We start from the raw sequence: 5,608 nt of genomic DNA, 5'->3' as shown, positions 1-5,608 counted from the left end.
TAGCTGGTATCACATGCCACACACAGACATGAGGCGTCCTTGCTGCTTCAAAGGGTCCTGCGTCTAAACCAGCCTCTTCTGTGTTCCATCGCCATATCTTTGGCTGACCGTGGTCCATGGCCATAGCTGCCTGTAGCCTAACTTTGAGTTACAGTCAGCTCCTATTGTTATATAGAGAAAGGTTATGTGTTGTGCGGACCTGGGAGTGGAAAGCTAACGTACCCAGCAAGAACTCACATGGATGAAAATCAAATAGGGGAAATATTGTCTCTCTTCTTCTTTTCTGATATTTCTGCTCTAGGGAAAACCAAACACTTTTGTACTTTATTCCTTGAATAGCCACAGAAATAAGGCCTCGGGTTAGGTGACCTGTATGAAGATGATACCTTGTCTAGGGACAACTCCCTACATATTACACCATCATAGACACCGAAACAAGGGCTGAAAGGAAGGTCCTCAGGGGAGTCTGTTCCACTCCTTACTTTAGTAAATAAAATTTTGTGGACAGTACTTACCCCCCTTCATTTGCCTGTGATAATGGCACTCTAGATGTGTATTTCAAGGCAGCCATAAAATGCTGTTTCAGTTCTTTTCACAGATGAGGAGGGACTCAGATAAGCAGAGGAGCACGAGTGCTCTGCAGGTGGCACCATGACCTTGGGCTTTCCTCACTCCACCTGCCGTCTTCCTCCCCTGCACTTGACTCATATCTCTACCCCACAGACATACACAGTCAGTACTTTCTCCTCTGAGAAACCGGGCCAAGCAGCTACATTTCTGTGGGAAGGACCAGAGGCTGTGTGGTGGGAAAATGGAAGAATTTAGCCAGAGGTTGTCAGCCTTCCCAATGCTGTGACACTTTAGTCCAGTTCCTCATGTCGTGGTGACCCCAACCATAGAATTATTTTTATTGCTGTGTCAGAACTGTAATTTTGCTACTGTTATGAATTGTAATGTAGTTATCTTCATTTTCCTATGGTCTGAGGTGGTGAAAAGGTCGTTTGACCCACAGGTTGAGAATCACTGATTTAGACAAAAGCCTAACTGTGTATGTCTATTTGTTACAGCTAAGTGTTATTCATTTTAACTTCACTTTTTTCTCTGTCTCTCTGTTTCTCTGTCTCTCTGTGTGTGGTTTTTCAAGACAAGGTTTCTCTGTGAAGCCTTGAAATTTCTGGAACTTACTCTGTAGACGAGGTTGACCTGGAACTCACAGAAATTCACCTGCCTCTGCGTCCCGAGTGCTGGGGTTAAAGGCATGCCACCACTTCCCTGCTCCATTTTCTCTTTTGAAAACTGCATTTCCTGTTGTGTGTCCATACTCCGGGACAGCCATGTGCAGGTGGAGAACTGTGGATTCAGTTCTCTCCTCCACATGTGCGAGGTTCCGGAGATGGAGCTGGGTGCCCAGGCTTGTACAGTTTCGGCCTCTAAAGCACCTCCCTCCCGGGAGCTGGCTTGCTGCCCCAACTTATTATTTTCCAATTCTTTAAAAACACTTTTTAGATTAACAGTCTTCATGCTAGAAAACACGTGTTTAAAACATTAAAGTTGCTAAGAAAGCACCCTGGGAATTTCCCTCGAGAGAAGCAATAGTCCCGGATTGTGTAACTCTCTTTAGATTGATGTCTGGGGTTTACTGGGCTGTTTCTGTGCCAGGACGCTGGAGGTGGCTTGAGAGGGTTCAGGGAAAGAGAAAATAGAAGCTTTCCTCAGTGGAGTTAGTTCTGCAGTCCCTGGGATATGCAAAGTAACCTGCAGGCTTTTCTGACAGCCAGCATCCTCTGCCCTCTGCCCTTGACCTCCAGTCCTGGCTAAGTTAACAAGGCCTTAGGTTGTTCTACTTTCAGTTTTGTTTTTGCTGCAGCATGTGTTTTCTTGAAATGTGTGTTGGTGGGTGTGTGGCTGGTATGGTGTGTGAGGTCAGCTTAGATAAAAGAAGAGAGAAGGAAGCCTGAGGGAGGACAGCAGAAGCCTGAGGCAGCTGCAGCTTACACTTGGACCTGTGGTGTCAGGACCAGGTATATTTCCTTTTCTCCTTTTCTTTCTTTAAGAAGCAGCTTAGTCTGGACCTGGGCTTGGTTTCCAGTTCAGAGTGACTGCAGGAGGGCAGGAGAGGAGGTTGTGTGTTGTCTGGTCTTCAGGGGTCCTTGGCTGGCTTTAGGTCTATGAAGCAGAGATACTTTCTTTTGCTAAGTGGCAGCTACAAAGTGGCAGCCTGGCACACTCCCTGCTCCCCTGCTCTGCTGAAGTGCTGTGGAAAGAGCCCTGGATAGAGCCTGCCCCACTGAGAGCTACAGCAGCAGCTCCCTTTGCCATACTCATCCACACATTTATATCACAGGGTTGACTGACTGACTGATTGATTTTTTGTACTCTGTATCAGAGTCTATTTCACACATATACCAAGTTTTCTTTGTCCGTTCATCTACTTGATGTTGAGCCCTGCCTCTGCTGTTGAACACTGCCGTCCCTTCCACCGTCTGCTGGTCTGTGTGCCTTTGCACACGCACACTGGTGGGATTGCTGTATCCAGTTTCACATCTCAGCATCTAACTGTCTGTTTTCTCTGGCTTTTGTGTGCAGTGTGGGTAGGATATAATTTTGCTTTTTGCACATAGATGCCCTGTTTTCCCCAGCACTATTTCTTGAAGACATTGTCTTCCTGCTTTGTGTGTTCTTGACAGCCTTGGCAAAGATCAGAGACAGTTCATTCATAGGTTTCTTTCTTGGCTTCTTGTTCTGTCCAATTGGCACAAATCCTTGTTTTTGTTATTACCATACTTTAAGAATACTCATTAACACCTTAATTGTACCAGTTAATGGGACTCACCCTGAGATTCCAGGACAGACTGCATCCACTGTCCCCTCGGTATTCTCCTTCTGGTATTCTCTGTTCACGGCACTTTGGAAAGGCTTTTGCGTAAACCATACTGTTCTGATGATGATAGCCTGATAATTTGTTCTACATCAGGACCTATGATGCTGTTCATGATGAAGTTTCATTTTTTTAAAGAGGGCATTCTGTGATTTCACGTGAATTTCAGTATTTTTCGTTATAAAGACCGTCATTGGCGTATTTGTAAGTGCTTAGAAATGATTTGTTGAGCAGCAAACGTATTTTTACAATGGAAGTTCCATTAGGACTGCGTGTCTACTTCTCTTCTCAGTGCTGGGACTTAGTCTAGTTTGAGGCTCTGCAGGTCTTGTGCTTGCTCTCATGGTCCCTGTGAGATCTGTGTGTATTTAAAAGCACGTGCTGCCATTTGTTTTACTGCTCTTGGCCATTCTGACTATCCTAGGATGAAATCGCAAAGCAGTTTTAACTTGTGTTCCCCTGGCGGCTCACCTTTTCAATGGGTTTCTCAGCCACTGGTGTTTCCTCATAGGAGAGCTCTGCTTATTTCTACACCCAACTTTTAAATTGGCCTATTGATTTTCTTGGTGTTCAGTTTGTATTTTGTTTTTAGTTCTTTATATATTCTGAATTCTAACCATCTACCAGATGTACAATTGTTAAAGACTTTCCTATTCATGAGGCACCATTCATTGATCTTAGAGTCCTTGCGATCTGTGTCCTGTTCACAAAGTCTTTTCTGTGCAAATGAGGCCACGCTTATTGCCCCTCTCTTGTGTGAGATTCAGGGTGCCTGGTCTTACATGAGGGTCCTTGCTCCCCTTGGAGCTGTGCTCTGTGCAGGGTGGTACAGGTTCGGGGAAGTGTCTCGGGCTGACCTTGAATCCCCTCTCTAAGCAGAAGAGGACCTGTGCCCTTTCTGTTTTGGAAAGACAAGGCCAGAGGGGCAGTCCCATCACTGCTGAGGCGTGCTCTCCTCAGCCTTCAGCCCTGTGTCTTCCAGGGTGACCCTAAGAACGACTCGTGGATCTTCGCCTTGGCCTTGCTTTTCAGCAGCACCTTCATCTACAACAGCATGAGCACCATCAACCACCAGGCCCTGGAGCAGCTGCGGTATCCTTCCTGAGCCGCCTTTGAGCGCTCCAGAGTGACTGCGGGCCACTGCCCTGCCCGTCACTGTTGGCTCTCTGGGGCCGGGAGACCCGGGGCAGAAAAGGGTGGTGATTGTGGTTTATTGTGAATGAGAACTAACATGAGCATGGATTCCCCTTTCCTTAGCCACGTGCTAGTTATGTCACAGAACTCACTCAGCTGATCAGGGTAAAGTCCTCCCCAAATTGTGAGGGAATAAAAAATTCCACGGAGTTTGTGAGTTTCTTCCCAGACTTCATCTGGGCTCTTTGGGATTTTATGCTGAAGCTGAAGTTAAATGGAAAAGACATCACACAGGATGAGTACCTGGAGAACGCCCTGAAGCTCATCCCATGTATGGGAGGCTGGGGAGGCTGCGGAGGGGTGACCTTCTGAGTGTTCCCTTCCTCTGGGGAGTCCTTTCATATTTGCAATGGGGTGGGGAGGTCTGCAGACGTGCCCATAGGTCATTGGCTGATCATGTCTGGAGTGTTTAATTTCTTTTGAGAAAAGCAGTGCCTTGCTCTTTACAGTTTGTGCTTCAGCATCTGGAGGCAATCCATCTAAACCTCCTGATGTCCGGACATTTGTGTTGTCTGTGTCTGCCCCCCTTTAAGAAACAGCTGGCTACATAATTCTTATTCATGAATTTACTGTATGTAACTCATCTCAAAATATATTTCATAGAGTCAATCATTTTCTTAAGAAATGATGTAGAGTTTTAATGCTGGATTCGTTGTATTGTCTATAAAACCAGCTGTGACAGATGTGTTTCAGTTTATGCCTTCTCAGTAGTTCTAATTCATCCCAACAGCCTCTTTGACAGTCACAGCTGCCCATTGTCACTCGTGCTGCAGTGTCTGTTATATTAGTGGTCAGTTCGCTATTTTCATGGCCACTGTTAGCCTGAGTTGAAGCTGATGCAGCCTTGTGACGAATGCCAGTTCTGACTGGCTCATTGCTTTCATTCTTCTGTCTTTATGTTCTCTAAGCACTGGACATGTAGCAGGTGGAAAAGCCGGCTGTGAAAACAATGCTGTCATTCATCTCAAAAAGTTTCTCAAGCAGTCCCAGTCTTAAAAATACATATGATCTTCCAGTATTGTTTGATTTAAAGCAGGTGTAGCCCTAGCTGGCCTGGTAATTGATTTGTAGACCAGATCAAGCTGGGGTGGAGCTCACAACATTTCTCTCGCCTCTGCCTCCTATGTGTAGGGATTAAAGGTGTGTGTCTAGCTTTCCTCCTTTCCTTTTTCCTTTCCTTTCCTTTCCTTTCCTTTCCTTTCCTTTCCTTTCCCTTCCTTTCCTTTCCTTTCTCCTTTCCTTTTTCCTTTCTTTCTTTCTTTCTTTCCTTTCCTTTCTCCTTTCCTTTTTCCTTTCTTTCTTTCTTTCTTTCTTTCTTTCCTTCTTTCTTTCTTTCTTTCTTTCTTTCTTTCTTTCTTTCTTTCCTTCCTTCCTTCTTTCTTTCTTTCTTTCTTTCCTTCTTTCTTTCTTTCTTTCTTTCTTTCTTTCTTTCCTTCCTTCCTTCCTTCCTTCTTTCTTTCTTTCTTTCTTTCTTTTCTTCTTTCTTTCTTTCTTTCTTTCCTTCTTTCTTTCTTTCTTTCTTTCCTTCTTTCTTTC

The sequence above is a fragment of the Psammomys obesus genome, unplaced genomic scaffold (assembly GCF_907164565.1).
Source record: "Psammomys obesus unplaced genomic scaffold, mPsaObe1.curated_primary_1811, whole genome shotgun sequence".
Taxonomy (NCBI): Eukaryota; Metazoa; Chordata; class Mammalia; order Rodentia; family Muridae; genus Psammomys; species Psammomys obesus.
Note: the sequence above shows the minus strand (reverse complement) of the source record.